Below are 16,842 nucleotides of genomic sequence, written 5' to 3'. Positions count from 1 at the left end.
CCCTTGAACAGTTGTTTCATCTTATTGCCGTCGGGCCGCAGATTCAGTTTACCTAAATGCAAGACAAATAGACATAAAAATTCTTTTGTCCCTTCAGCTATAGGCCTTTGTAACAAGTCAATGTAAGTTGTATCCGTGTGTAGCATGTAATTGTTTAGGTGTTTTAAACTTTATTTTATTTATTACTGTTTGTACGGCTGCTGTTTGTATTTGTATTTATGTGTATGTGTTATGTCATATGCTGCGGCACAACAAATTACCCCTCGGGGTTAATAAAGACTCCTTGAACCTTGAACCTTGAACCTAGTTCATGTATCAGAGTTTCTCGTTAGTTAATAATAGTTACAAGACTGTTAATATTGTGTTACTTATTGGTTCTTGTATAGTTATTCATTAACGAAGGAACCGTATTCTAAAGTGTTACCGAAATTTTCATACCAACTATGACGTAAAGGGAATGGAATTATTTTTTAAATTTATGGAATTATTGGAATTATGGGAATATAATTATTTTTAAATTTAATTTTAAATTAAATTTGCAATTAAAGGGAATGCAAATTTAGATAGCCTGGCCTCGCCCTCCTACTGTACATACTTCCACTTCATTTTTATTTTCCTTCAGTGGTACGTCTGGGATTGTGGTGTATTCTTTGGTTTTTCTCTGGTCAATTTTTTACCGGTCCAATCAGCGAACAGAGGGAGTGGCTGAGAACGATGACGTTGATGTTGTGAGCTAGTTTGAGTGGTTTGAGTCGTCATACAGTACGTCATGACCAAACATCAGCAATTGGTTATGGCAGATCCAGAGAGGCTCTGGGCAGATCCAACAGTTTTAAACTTCAACAGAATACCCACCTTCAAGGAAGTTTATGCTTGTCAATGGAGCGAGGCCACACTCTCTGTATAATGAAATGTACGAGAGTCTGGTGGGACCAGTGCAACGATTCGACTGGACTGAGCACATTTGTGAATCAGAGATTTTGTTTTCTCTAATCTGCTACAGTAAATGCAACTGCAAAAATCCAGAGACATAGAGATATCATGATCATTAACATCATACTTTTCTGTAATGCTGCTTTGCAACTATGTTAAAAGCGATATACAAATAAAATTACAATTTAAATTTCTGCATTTTTGACAAACACTTTCCCCCCACAATAATTGCACAGTTTTATTGTCAAAGGTAAAACACTTTGAGAAGTTGCAAAACGTTTAATAGACAACGTTTTCTATTGAACTCTTCCTTACTATACACCCATTTGTGGAGTCTGCTTCAGATTTGATCATTTTTCAGGTGGTTGAAAGATTGTGTTTAATCTCAGGTAATGACTCCACTTTCTTTTAGATTTACAGTACTGTAGGGTGTGAACAAACCTGTCAGTTGTTCATCTAAGAAACAGCTCACTGGAGCACAGTATGCCTTGAAGCTATTAAACAAGCAAACCACAGCAGCCAGCCAGCACAAGTACAGACCCCCATAATTTCACAAGAGTTTAGAGAAGAAAAGGAGACAGAGGAAAACAGCAATAGTGTGTCAGCCTTTATGGACTCAAACATGGATCGAATAGGGGTTAAGGCAAACAAAACACATTCATAAAATTACATTTAGCTTTGATTTGACAGCAGAGACTTTGCGTTGTAGCTATAATAAATAAAACACTCTGTAAGTGAGTATGACATGCCCCAGTAGTGCTGTTAATAAAAGCATGGGAGCTATCAAGACTTTAAAAGAGGGAAATAAGAGTTTCAAGGAACAAGAGGTGCAACCAATGTTTTCTTTTGTTTTCGCACAAACAAAAATTAAACATCAGCAACAACCTAACCAAACCAGACAATTGCATTGTTTTGAACAGTACATCATTTTTATATTGTGCACAGTCCGAGGTGCCTTGCGACGCAGCCAATTATCTTCTGGTTTTGAGGTACTGAACAGAAAGGTCACTAGCAGAACTGTGTTGTGTGAATAGATTGGGAGGGATAAAGGATGAGAAGCTTTCACTTACCATCCTCTCACAAGTCAAGTAAACAACACGTAGTTCAATACTCCCATTTCTCCTGAATACTTCAATTCTCTTGCTGCTCGGTAAAAGCATTAAAAGCAGTAAAAATGTACTTAGACAGGTTGTTTAGACCCGGGCGGCTGTCAGAATGGTGTGGGTTAAACAGCCACAGCTTTGCATATAATTAGCAGAGCTTTCATGCCAAGCTAGATTCAGAGACACATTCTCTGTTTACAAGGTAGTTTGTGACGTCAGAAACATTCAAACCAAAATTTTGATCGTTTTTGTTCACTGCAGTTTTAAGGAGAAAATAGCAGATTAAAAACATCATAGACATAAAAAAAAAAACATTAAAAACTTGATTTTCATCACAATTAGATGTTAATGGTAGCCTGACTTCGTCATACTCATATTATATTCAGAATGTCAGTCTGATACTGCTCTACAGGGCTTTGATTATGAGGCATGTCTTAATTGAACCAGGAAAAAAAACAACAACAACTCGGCACTCAATTGGATAGACCTACAACCAAACAGAGAAACACAGTAAGTGACGTATGTTGAGCGACTTGTCAACAGAACCGAACTGCATTCACTCTGGGAAAAAGTATTAAAAAAAAAATGAGTAACGATTAATTAACGATTAAGTAATGTTGCAAAAAAGAATTTTTAAGAATTCACTGATTACTTGCAAACTTAAAAAACAACAAAAAACAAAACATTTTTTGAACGAAATAGAAAATGTGAATGCATATACGATTAGATTTCGACAATAAAGCCAACAAATCTGCTCGCATTTGTCGGAACTGTCTCAACTTTATAACACGTTTGGAACGTGACTTGACTGATTTTAATAAATGGAGAGACGACAAAAGACACCAGGCTGAAGAAGCATGCTCATTTGAGTCTTCAGAGAAAAGAGACAAAATAATTTATTTTTAAAAAATACACCGCTTATAAGAGGTACAGTGACAACCAGTATGGGTATGGTGTGAAAGTGGTATAACAAAGCGTCACCATTGTTTAAAGCAGCGATAGCTTTGACATGAGTTGCATCGCTGTGATGCCCATTTCGGTTGCTTCTTTTACCTGGTCTTTCGTGAGTGCGACCAAAGGAGAAACCACAATGACAACTGGGTTTTCATTGCATCCCTTCTTCTCAGCGACCATCGGAGCCAGCTGATAAATTAAACTTTACCCGAATCCTGTTCGAAGGATGGCAAACACATCTTGACGATCGACAAATGTCTTTATTGCAGTTCTCTGTTCATCTTGTAAAATGAATGCGCTGTTGATTTCTTCTAAAACAGACGAGATAGCGGAATCTATACATCTCAATTATCCAGCTGCAGTCATCTTTGTTGTAAACCAGTTCAAACCAAGTGCTCTATGATGATGTGAGGATAACGTAACTGCAGATCATCTGTCCTTCATCGTATAAACCCCGCCCTGGCAATTTGATCAGCCTGACCATTTTTTTACTGATCATAATTACTCCTCAATGGATCGAGTCCATACATAGACAGTAAAAGAAATGGACACATGCAACCCCATTGATTTCAACAGAGAAGACTGAAGCCCGATTATTGCACTTCCTGTCTGATGTCTGAGTGACTGCACAGGCTCAAACTGAGCTTGACGATAGTCTGACAGTTGAAAATCTTCTAGTAGCTGTCACCTAATTTCTCAAAAACGTTGACATATTTTGTCCCATTGCTTTTATAGACTATCTATCTATGGGCTTCTCCCTTGACTTTTTGCCTCCATGTCCCCCCGATTGCCTCATAGACAGTAAAAGATTGCTTGCGAGCTTCTCCTCCTGTCTATACGGTAATTTTTCTATTGTGCGACAAAAAGTCCCATGGTTACCCAGGTGAAAAAGACGTTGTATTAAATGTATTAAAAATATATTTGAAATACAAATAGTGTGTTTATAATACATTTGTATTTACAACATGCTTATTTAAAGTGTACTAAAAATGTATTTTATTGCATTTTAGTATATTTCTAAAAAGTATACTAGAAGTACATTGGTAATAAATATATATTTAATTACACTTTTAAGAAATATACTATAGAAAAGCATACTTTTAATGTATTTATAAAAAGTATATTAGTAATATATTGGTAATAAATGTATGCTTTATTATATTTTTAATAAATATGCTAATGATAATTATACTTTAAATGTATTTCTAAAAAGTATATTAGAACTACATTGGTAAAAAATATATGTTTAAATACACTTTTAAGAAATACACTATAGAAAAGCATACTTTTAATGTATTTCTAAAAAAGTATATTATTAGTACATTGGTAATAAATGTATGCTTAATTATATTTTTAATAAATATGCTAATGACAATCATGCTTTAAATATGTTTCTAAAAAGTGTACTAGAAGTACATTGGTATTTAATTACATTTTTAAGAAATATGCTAAATCCAAACATATTTTAATTGTATTTAAAAATGTTTTACTAGAAACGCAATGCTAATAAATATACACTTAATTACAGTTTTAGAAATATGCTAAAAACAAACATAGTTTTAGTGAAATTTTAGTGTATTTACAGAAAGCATACTTGTTGCTAAATTAAAGTAATTTTTGTGTTTACTTTGTGTGTATAGCAATTTGTAACCTTATAACTTATTTAACCTTGTATAGGACTAGCAATATATTTTTAATATTTATGTTAGCATGTGCTTCAGCCCTGCTTTAAAAAAAATTTGTGAAAAACAAATGAGACATATATATATATATATATATATATATATATATATATATATATAAAGTTTAAAAATTACAAGTAATGCACTTCTATACTTCTGCATTAATTAATCAAATAGTCTTTTCCACAAAACTGAATACCAGTACTTGCACACATCAACATAAAAGATCAGGTGTACATACTAGAAAAACAAAATAAATTTGTTAAAGCTTGACTCTTACATTTGTTTAGCCAAAATGAATAAAAAACCTGTTTATAAAGCATGTTATGTTTATATTAACAGAGTTGTTTCTTTTTTTGTGGCCGTTAGTTATTTAGTTAGTATTTCCAGCTGCATTCATTTGGACCAATCAGAGCCAATCTTTTCAAAACAAGCTTGCCGGCAATTGTCCAATCACACACTGCTATTTGAACTTACATGTTGGGCGGGGCGCGGACAGCGGATACTGACTGTCTGTGGTATTCCGTTATAGCTTCGGATATTTCAACATGAAATCATGTATTTTCCAAATTTTGCTTTGTTATTTCACTGACTCTGACCTAGTGAATGTGGATAGCACCGATCTAATATTAAGAGAACACACGAGCAGATTACCAGGTCGTCAGCTCCCGCGAACAATTTAGCAGTGAAGAGGACAACGCAGAGGTGCGCCGCCACGACATGGACAGCGCAAGATACTGCCAGAAAAGATCTTACTTCTTGGTGGTAAGTTTATTAGTTTAAGTGATTAGTATAATTGGCTTTATTCTCACTTTGGGTTTAGTTTAAAATATTTTCAGAAGTTGATGTCGATGTTCTGTGGATTACTGGCGTTTCTGTTGATTTGACACTAAAGCGAGTTAACGTCTAACAGTTATCTGTTGACGTCTATCAACTTAATGTTATAGATCTAGACAGTGACATAAAACAACTATAAAAACATTGCACACTGTGTTTGCAGAAAAAAAGGTTATTAATGGTGATTACACAACAGGCTTGATTGTCCCTAAGTAACGTCTTGTGTTTTAAATATTATATTTTAAGCTCTAATAAAACTTACACATTTGTGATATTTAATTCATAGTAAAATCTAATTAATTATAAGTAGGCTGTCAGTTTTCATGTCAATTCGATAAATAAATTAAGTTGTAATCACCAACTATAAGCTTTCACAAAACCAATTATTAAATATCTTGCACTGAGAAATTAAAACGATGTTAAATAATGAAATGAGAGATTTTATATTTAATATTTAGCCTAGCCAAGGAATTTGCACATTGCAAAGACATTTTTTTATTAAACCTGTGAGTAGATGAGGAGTAACGTTAAGTAGTAGTTGATCCTCTTGATTTGTAACTTTTTGTTGGTGAAAAACAACAAAAACAGTCAATAGTGTGTCATGTAGCAGCTAAGTAGTTAAGTGACCTATTATATATTAACACGTATTTGAAAAATTGCCTCCCCCGCATGAATATGTATTTTGCCTGATTATGCATTGAATATTATGCAATCGCATAATCGTGTTTTTCTCGAGGGACTGATTTATATGATTTTATGTGTGGTATTCAGCTTTTTTACATTTAATCAAGTCGTTATCAGCTGTCACCAACTTGTAATTTTCAATAGAATGTTCTGTCTTTATTAATAATGAATAATTACTTTAATAATAGCGTGGAAGTTACAGTAATGGTTCGTTAAATCATTTAAACAAAATACAAATTATATATGAAGAACACAAACTAGTGTTTGTTCTGCCCTAACTTTGTATAACATGCAACTTTATTTTTTCTTGTAGAGCTTCCAGGGATATTAGCATCTCTCAAAGAGGCCCTGGAGTCCATGAAACGAGGTTCATTCAGCTCAAGCCCAAGATCATCTGAGCTGTGTCTTCCTGAAACCTCAGAAATGGTAAGAAAATTCTTTATGATAAAGAAAAATCCTATTTGTTATAATAATTATATCTGACTTTTTGTGCATTAAGTGTTCTGAATTAAGTAACAAAGTGACAGCTTTTTATTAGAATTATAAATGAACAAGTTTATACTAATGCTTGTTTTATTTATTCTTTCTAGATTTCCCTCGGTGGTTCTGATGTCCCCAAAAGAGTCTATGGCAGACTGAACAAGTCACGAAGTTCTCTTTTTACTCACGACTTGGCCACTTTACTTTTTGCTATTGAATTTCACTTTGTTTGACTTAAAGGATTAGTTCACTTAAAAAAAAAAAAAAACTTTTGCTGATAATTTACTCACCCCCATGCCAAGATATCCAGGTCATTCTTTCTTCAGTTGAAAAGAAATTAAGGTTTTTGATGAAAACATTCCAGGATTTTCTCCATATAATGGACTTCATTGGGAACCAAACGGTTCAAAGTCCAAAAGACAGTTTCTGTGCAAACTGTTCAAAGGGCTTTAAACGACACCAGACGATGAACAAGGGTCTTATCAAGCGAAACGATCGCTCATTTAAAAAAAAAAAACAACGTTTAAGTTTTATAAGCTCAAATGGTCGCCTTGCTCTGTTCTGTTATACGTGTTCATGACTCTCCTATTCGAACTCGTTCATCAAAATTAACAAATCTTTTTCCGAGTCATTAGGTTCATTCAACGAACGAAATGAATGAATTGACTCGAAAAAAAGTTTTGTCAGGGCTGCCAACTCTCAAGCATTCAGCACAAGACTCTCGCAATTGAGCCAATTCTCATGCTTTCACGACAAATTGACTGTTAGCCATTGGACCTTGAACCGTTTGGTTCAGTGAAGTTCATTATATGGAGAAAAATCCTGGAATGTTTTCATCAAAAACCTTAATTTCTTTTCGACTGAAGAAAGAAAGACATGGACATCTTGGAAGACATGGGGGTGAGTAAATTATCAGCAAAAGTTTTTTTTTTAAAGTGAACTACTCCTTTCAGTTAGTTTATTTATTTATTGCTCTGTTTAATACCTCTGAAAATCAATGCATTTTATGTTAATGTATTTTGTTTAGTTTTCATAATGCTTTACTGATGTAGTGCATTAAAGTTTATCTTTCAAAGAGTGTTTGTGTGTGTTGTAGAAATATTTGTTTTGTTGAATTAAAATGTTTAACTGTATTTTTAATACATTAAAATATATTATTTTTATATTAAATGGTTTTTGGAAAAAATATATTTTTAATATGTTAATAGTGGGTCCTACAGTGTTCTACTAATACATTATTAATAAGCTGAAATTATATTTAAAATATACTTAGAACGCATTATTGTGAAGCTAAAAATATACTAATGCTGTATTTCTTAAGTCGATTTAAAGTGTATTAAAATACACTTTAAATAAGTGCTATTATATTACATTAAATGTACTTAAAATGGTTCCATTTTAGCACATTTTAGTATAATAAAATATATTACTATTACCTTAAAATTGAACTTAAATACATATTAAAATACACTTAATATACTTGAAGTTGTTTCAATTTAGCACATTTAATACATATTTAATACGGTACATTTAAAATACATTAAGTATATCAAAATAAGTACAATTTAAATATATTTCCTTTTCACCTGGGTATGGCGCAATCTTTAGCCTATTTTTACAAAAACAGCTTCTATGGGGTCGTAACGTAAGATACAAAGTAATGGAGCATTTTAGACATTGTTGTGTTTCTTTAGAAATAAATAATGGACAAGTTAAGTCTTTGGACGCCTCAGATGTAAAGTTATTCGCTGTCAAAGTGACGCCAAAATAAATGGTAGTCAATGGTAGCATCCAGGCTACTTTAATGGTTTATGTGTAATGTTTTTTTTTTATTCTGTTGTTGATAAAATCACACATTGTCTTGTATTATTACTACAGTGCTACCCATGACTCCACATACAAATTAGTGCCAAATGAATATGTGCAAATGGCTATTTGATTTGTTATTATTGGTTATGAGACACCCAACAACCCATTACGTTTGAAGGAGATATGAGAACGGTATGAACTAGTTTTATAATACACACATGGAGCTTTTTCGGTCATTTTTGAAGTTTGACTGTTGGTCGCCATTCACTCTCACTTTATGTGAAAAAAAACCCAAAAAACAAACCTGTGTGTTCCATGAGAAAAAAAAAAATCATTCAAATTTGAAACGACACAAGGGTGAGTAAATGATGGAAATATTTTTCTTTTTGTGGGGTAAACCATTCCCTACAGTCAAAACCACAGCATTTCAGTAAAACAATGCATGTTAAGCATCTTCACAAACCTCAATTTTTTTGTATTTTTGTCCGTGTTGCATTCCTGGATTTTCAACCAAGGAAACAGCAATACATTTCTGCGGAGCTCTGCTCTGCAAGACCTGGTAAGCTCCGAGTTAATGCCTGATCATTAATGTACATTTCTAGTTCAACACACACTCTATTATAGATTGAGCTGTCATTGTTCCTAGTGTTAATGTGTTCTGCTCATGTATAATGGAATACTCCCTAGTCTTGAGCCAGAACCAGCTGCCAGCTGCATTACCTCAAAAGCAGATTGAAGTGGAGAGAGACTGCATCTCCGTGAATAAAATGCGGGTCACCAACATAGCCAGTTCTAAATGCATCACTTGCAAGGGTCCATCGGGTCTCCACAATCATGACTTCATAATACACTTTCATGTTAGGTCACAATAGGGACTGATGAGCATAATACTGTTGTATTTCAGATTGGACTTGGATTTCAGGTTAGTGTTTTTTTGTTTTTTTTGTCCTCTGATTTTCTGCTTTTAATTTTCTTAGCATAATTCCCACTTGCACAATTTAGATTATCATGCAGTTGCCTGTTAAGTCTGAGTCCTTTAGCAAAACTTAATCAATCAGAGATTCAGTGTAAGTTGTCTAACCACTCTACCAAAGGTCTAATAATATGGCTTCAGTGAAGCTTATACAAAAGAGCAGAACTGAATCTATTGAGGTTGTGATTTTTCTTCTCTCTGAAACCTAGTTTGAGGCATATTCAATCACAGGTAGAATAGGATTTGCCATGGCCATGATGTTTTCATATCTGTGCAAGAAAAGCGCTGTTACATGGGCTTTGAGTGCAACATTTAGTCCAATACATATCCACGCTATAGCAGATGGTTCCTGTATGGGTGGTAGTAGAGTGGGTGTACTTTCCTGTACTCATATGATGAACCTGCAGAATTGTTTGGCTTGCATCTATATACCTACTAACACTTTAGAATAATGTTCCTTTATTAATGAATAACTATATGTAGGAACAAATAGTGTTCAGTCGAAAGTGGTAGTTCACTATAGCAGTAACAACTATTTTTTCATACCTCACTGAAGACTACTAGTACTATTATGTTCATAATATTAATAAAGCATAATATAATAAGGTAATGGTATTACGTATTAGTAATGAATCAAGTGTTATTACATCCTTGTAAGGGAACTACTATTCATTTAGATCAGTATTCTAAAGTGAAAAGCTTAACCCCTTAACTGTCACCGTCCCGGTACCGGGACGCCTAACTTTACTTCACTGTATTTCTATTAAATCCTAATCTAATTATGACAAATTATATATTTTTGGAAAGGTCTAAGACTTCTAATTAAATATTCGACCCCTGTTTTGTGTTAAAAATTATCTAGGAAGAGTAATTAATGAATTTATGACAAGAGTGCACCTAAAAAAATCTGCATCATAACAGGAGGTCTGACCTTTGTCACAAAAAGTTGATGCACCCACTTTTAATCATTGAAACTTCTGTTTTTATGCTAAAAGTTCATAATAAAACATATAATCTAGTATTTTTCAATAAAAAATAAAAAGTATAGTATAACATTATCCTCTAAAAATTATAATATATATGTATATATTATCATATAATAATATATTATAAATATTCACATATTTTAGTAGTTATCATAAATTAGGTATCATTTGAAAGCTTATAAACTCAGAATTCATCCTGTGAAAACCATTTTATAATTGAACGTTGCGTTACCATAGAAACGGTACTTATTTTATGAGGCTCCTCCCCTTTTGGGCATCCTTATATTTCATAATTTATGATCAAAACCTTTTCTAATCTTGACAAAACACATATTGTCAGAAAGGTCTGAGTCCCAAGGTTCCAAATTTTGTGACAAAATTGATATTTGGACAGAAATGTATTAATTTGTTAAGGCAGAATGTACACAACTAAATTCAATGGAATTCAATGGCACCCGGTGGCTATTTTTGGTACTACGCCTAAACAAAATCTCATGGGAACTTCAATTTTTGTGATATCAACTTCAAATTTGGAACATAACTTGGTTAGATTTATGGCTTTGATTTTATAGTAATTTTAGAGTAAAAATATTTTGTAAAATATATATTTTATATAAAATAAAAAATACATAGAACAGTATATTTGATTTACTGTGAATTAAAACTTCCATAACTTTTTTATACTTTCATTTTTTGAAGTGTTTTCACTTCAGCAATAATCTGCTGAGTGTTTTCTTTAAAACAAGACCAAACTTGGGTATATATTCCAAGGCATTCTTGAATTATAACCATTTAAGTGTGAATAGAGCATTTAACCCCCATTCGCAAAAAAAAGGGGGGCGGGGGGGGGAGGGGGTAGGGGGGGGCTGACCAGTGACCAGCCAAAGCCTGACTTTGCACTTCTGACACATGATGGATTTCTGCCCATCCGGGCACATCCAAAACCTTTATCCTATTCAATATCTGTAGAGAACAGGCCTCAAAACATGAGAATATCTGAGTGATCAGCCCTGGAAAATACCCTTATATGGGCAATGTATCCCCCGGGATACAAACATTCAATGCCTAATAATCAAAGTTGTGAGAAGATTATTTTGAAAATAACAACAAGAACATGTAAAACTATCCTTAAAAAACTACTTTCTAAAACAAAATCACTTTAAATAGCATAATCGTGAAAAATATAAAAACACTTAGCTCATGGCGAGTGTCTTTGTCCATATATGCTGCCATTTTGGATTTTGATACAAATATTTGGAATGTTATAGCAAAAAGTCACATGACCTGATTACATGACCCATCACCCCATCAGTGTTTCTCATCAACTGCAACCAAATAATGCCTCTCCCCCCATAGCCCCTCCCCCTACAGCCTGTTAAATGTCTGTATCCCCCAGGATACAGAAACTCTTTAAGGGTTAATATACCTTGACTAAAGTCATTGTAAACTTTTGATATTTTTGTAAAGTTTTGCATAGTAATGACTCAAGTGTTACTACATCTTTCTAAAGGAAATACTAATTTTTTGGATCAGTATTCTAAAGTGAAGATAATGGGAACACACTAGTAATTACTAAAGTGTTACCAAATTCATCAGAAGGAATTACTATTCAAAATCTGGTAACACTTTACGATAATAGTACATCATGTACTAATACCTGAATTGATAATTACTTATGAACTAATGATGAGTTAAGGCATGTACTAATGAAGAACTAACCTGACTCATATGAATTCCTGCATTAATATACCATCTTAACTACAAGTTAATACATGCTTGTTAATCAATGCATTAATTAAAATGTCAGGGTAAACTAAATCAAACATGTTCTAGATCAGAAGAAAGATGTACTAAAAAGGCACAATGTAAAATTGTTTATAAATTTGACACCAACAACTGTCACAAACATCAGTGAATGACACTAGACGTCTTGCAATGTTTACATTTAACCTTACTCATTGAACACACAATGATGTTTTAAGTGATTCCACTGCTATCCAGACCTACACTAACATATTCATTAACAGATACCGAAGATAGAGGCAGAGTCAGAGGGAAGGGGTGGAGCCAGACGGAGCCAAATATGCAGGCAGGTCCACAGTTGACCGAGGCTGAGCTGGAGGGACGAGGTAGCCCGGAGAAGCCGTATAGCTGATGGTTTCCAGTGGTGCCAGGGTGGAGCCAATGTGTTAACAGGCCTAGGTGGAGCGATGGGCAAAGAGGCTGGAGGCGGAGATAGGGGATCTACTGTGCTGGATGGAGCTGGTGGCCTGAAGACACTGGCCAAGTCTACACATCATGTGGGAGATGTAGAGGGGCTGAAGGACAGCAGCGGAAGTGAGGCTGAGGAGCTTGCTGTATGAGGAGGTGGGAGAGGGAGGCTGGGTAGGCATTCAGGGAATAGTCAAGTCAAGTCAAGTCACATTTATTTATATAGCGCTTTTCACAATACAGATTGTATCAAAGCAGCTTCACACTGATAACATGAAAGTAGCACAACACAGATCAACAACATTGCTAAACACTAAATAATCTCAACTGAGCAAGCTCAAAGCAAGCCAAAAGCAAGGCGACAGTGGCAAGGAAGCAAACTCCATCAGATTGGATGGAGAAAAAACCTTGGGAGAACCCAGGCTCAGTCGGGGGCCAGTTCTCCTCTGGCTTACAATTATATTGTTTAAATATAAATATTAAATATAAATATTTTTTATGAATCAAACGGCGCCATAACATATCGCAGGCGTTGAGTCGTCTCTTCACAGGCGTTGAGTCGTCTCATCACAGGCGTTGGGGCATCCGAAATCCCCGTGAGAGGCTGGACACAAAACTGGACCTGACGAACGGCATTTTTCTCGGGACAAGCGTCCCGAGATAACAGCAGAAAGGCAGATGGGAAATAATTAGCATAGCTGATGTTCATAATGATTTCCGTTATAACTCACAAACTCTCCGTAACCTGAACTCTCTGCAACCCAACCATACGCGCCGACCCGTTTGTCTAAAAGGCTGTCGAGCCCCACTGGTGCGTTAAGCAGTTTCAGTGGCAAACGGTTCCGTATGGCATAACAGACGACGAACAGGTAAGCATTATGTGAATGCTTGACTAAAGAGATGCGTCTTTAATCTAGTTTTAAACTGTGTCAGCGAGTCAGAGGCTCGGACCGTATCGGGAAGGCTATTCCAGAGTTTTGGAGCTAAATGCGAGAACGCCCTCCCTCCTTTAGTGGACTTCGATATCCTAGGAATGACCAGAAGCCTTGAATTTAGTGATCTTAAGGAACGCGGTGGATTGTAGGGCGAAAGAAGGTCCGTTAAGTACATAGGTGCTAAACCATTTAGGGCTTTATAGGTCAGTAGTAGTATTTTGTAGTTGATGCGGAACTTAATAGGTAACCAGTGTAGAGATGATAAAATCGGTGTTATATGATCATATTTTCTTGACCTAGTAAGAACTCTAGCGGCAGCATTTTGAACTAACTGTAGCTTGTTTATTGAGGAAACAGGACAACCAGCTAATAAAGAATTACAGTAATCTAGTCTCGAGGTCATGAATGCGTGAACTAATTTTTCAGCATCAGAAATAGATAGCATGTTACGCAGCTTAGCAATGTTTCTAAGGTGGAAAAAGGCTGTTCTTGTAACATTTGAAATATGATTTTCGAACGACAAGTTGCAGTCTAGTATAACACCCAGGTCTTTTACTGTAGTGGATAAAGTAAGAGGACATCCGTCTATATTAAAGTTGTATTGTGAGAGGTTTTGTGAGTAGTTTTTTTGGACCAATAAGTATACCTCCGTTTTATCTGAATTTAATAGCAGGAAATTACGCGTCATCCAGCATTTTATATCTTTGAGACACTCTGTCATTTTAGATGAGTTAGTGTTTTCATCTGGTCGTGATGAAATTGAGTGTCGTCAGCATAACAGTGGAAATTAATTCCATGTTTTCTTATAATATTACCAAGTGGCAGCATATATATTGAGAATAGCAGAGGGCCTAAAAACGATCCTTGCGGTACTCCATAGTCTACTGACGTTATCTTTGATTTTTTTCCCATTTAAACAGACAAAATGAGAACGGTCCGATAAGTAGGCCTACGATCTAAACCAGCTTAATGCCTGTCCCAGGACACCGGTGAAGTTTTGTAGTAGATCCAAGAGTATTATATGATCTATAGTGTCGAACGCAGCACTAAGATCAAGTAGGACTAGTATTGAGATACAGCCTTGGTCAGAAGCTAAAAGTAAATCATTTGTAATTTTAACTAGCGCAGTTTCTGTACTATGATGCGGTCTGAATCCTGACTGGAATTTTTCATAGATATCATTTTCTTGCAAAAAAGAGCACAATTGAGCAGACACTACTTTTTGTATTTTGTACAAAAGTATTTTGGACATAAATGGAAGATTTGAAATGGGTCTGTAATTTGCCAAGTTATTTGGATCTAACTGCGGTTTCTTAATGAGCGGTTTTATTACAGCCAGCTTGAATATTTTTGGGACATGACCTAAAGATAAAGACGAGTTAATAATATTGAGGAGAGGCTCTTCCACTGCAGGTAATAGTTCTTTCAGTAGTTTAGTGGGTATTGGATCTAATAAACATGTTGTTGGTTTAGATGCAATGATAAGTTTATTTAGCTCCTCCTGTCCTATCGTTGTAAAGCGGTGTAGTTGTTCTTGAGGGGCCATAATTGAAGCTGAATCATAAGACACCATAGCGGATTGTACATTTATAATTTTGTTTCGGATGCTTTCTATTTTCGCATTGAAGTAATTCATAAAATCATTACTACTAAACTGTAACGGTATATTTTGCTCTGGTGATGTCTGTTTATTTGTTAGTCTAGCCACGGTGTTAAATAAAAACCTTGGATTATTTTGGTTATTTTCGATTAGTTTGCGGAGATGCTCAGCCCTGGCTGTTTTTAGTGTCTTTTTATAACGTGACATACTGTCTTTCCACGCGATTCTAAAGACCTCTAAAATACAGGATACAGGGGACACTGGAGAAACTTGGAACTCTGGAGATACAGGGGAACTATAATCTCTTCAAAAAAGTATATTAAGTCCTTCTCAAAAATGTCCTTCAATTCATCAAAATAACTTCCAGAGGCCAACTCATACTCACACTCAGCAGTGGGATAGTGGGCGGGGCTATCCTCCCACCTGAACTCCACAAGCACTCCCTCAGTGCTCCGCATGTTGCTGGCTCGAGCAGCAGACTCTGTAAGGTGCACAGGCCCCGGGGCAATGTCCTCTCCCGAGGTTCAGACTTGTGCATCACGGAAAAGGCCAGTCTCTCTTGTCTGCGGTCTTGTCTCTTGCAACATCTCCGTCGCGTGGCTCGCTAGTGGTGGTTGGCTGATCTCTGGCAGTGCTGGTGTAATGACGTCATCCTCCACGGGGCTTAAATACCAAGGAGAACTAACGACGTAGATAGAAATCATACATTTCTCAATTAAAATTGCATTTAATTTCAAATGCTACAAAGGAATATAGGCATCGCAATTATAATTTACAGTATGAAAAATGGACCTACCAATTACCCTACCAATAGCGCAACCTGCTATTGCACAAAACATCATTGCAAAAACTCAAGAAAATACATTCTTAACATCAGCATGAAACCAGCCAATAATAGACAATCGTCGAGTTAAAAAAATAAATGCAGATTTTATTAAAAATAAACCAGCTCATTCTCATCCCAAGGCGTCATATACTGACGCTTTTGACAACGCACATGGCACCCAATAGGTCAATATGAGACAGATATTTATGGGCCAGAAGGCGCCTTCTAGTGGTGTAACCCTAAACCTACCGCAGAACTAAACCTACCCATAACCAAACAAAGCTCTGTGCGTGTTATATTGACGGTAAAGGGTGCCATGTGCGTTGGATTTAGACGAAATTTCAAAAGCGTCACTATATGACACCCTAGGATGAGAATGAGTTGAAATAAACACACAAAAATTAATTGGTGGGTTCCAAACTTTGTACTGAAATTACTTATGTCCAACTTTTATTTTAGGGACAAAGAAAAAGTAATATTGCAGATGTCAAAGTGAATATGAAGATCTAATTGGGATCAAAAAATGTTTTAAACAAAAAGGAGAGGTAAACACATTTGAAAATAAACAATTCATTTTTAGATTTGGTAAAAATTACATTTCATAGTGTTTAATAAATAATTATTGTTGGTCACACTTTATTTTAAAGTGTCCCAGTTAGAGTGTAATTTATTACACAAACATGCACTGAGTAATATTAACACATACTTACTATAGGTTAGGGTTAGGTTAAATGTTAGCTGTCTGGAATTAAACTCGATTTACTATACTATACTATACTATACTATACTATACTATACTATACTATACTATACTATACTATACTATACT

General features: G+C 35.1%; 1 long non-coding RNA gene across 1 annotated transcript; it reads left to right on the top strand.

Moving 5' to 3' along the window:
• The first annotated feature begins 5,208 nt into the window (after nucleotides 1-5,208).
• Nucleotides 5,209-7,482, top strand: LOC120475705 (uncharacterized). The gene is made up of 3 exons (XR_016168172.1): nucleotides 5,209-5,437; nucleotides 6,507-6,619; nucleotides 6,784-7,482. It is a non-coding gene; the product is annotated as an uncharacterized LOC120475705 (long non-coding RNA).
• The last annotated feature ends 9,360 nt before the right edge of the window (nucleotides 7,483-16,842 follow it).

Source organism: Pimephales promelas, chromosome 4 (assembly GCF_988280905.1).
Source record: "Pimephales promelas chromosome 4, fPimPro1.hap1.1, whole genome shotgun sequence".
Lineage (NCBI taxonomy): Eukaryota > Metazoa > Chordata > Actinopteri > Cypriniformes > Leuciscidae > Pimephales > Pimephales promelas.
This window is presented reverse-complemented; position numbering and strand designations above follow the sequence as displayed.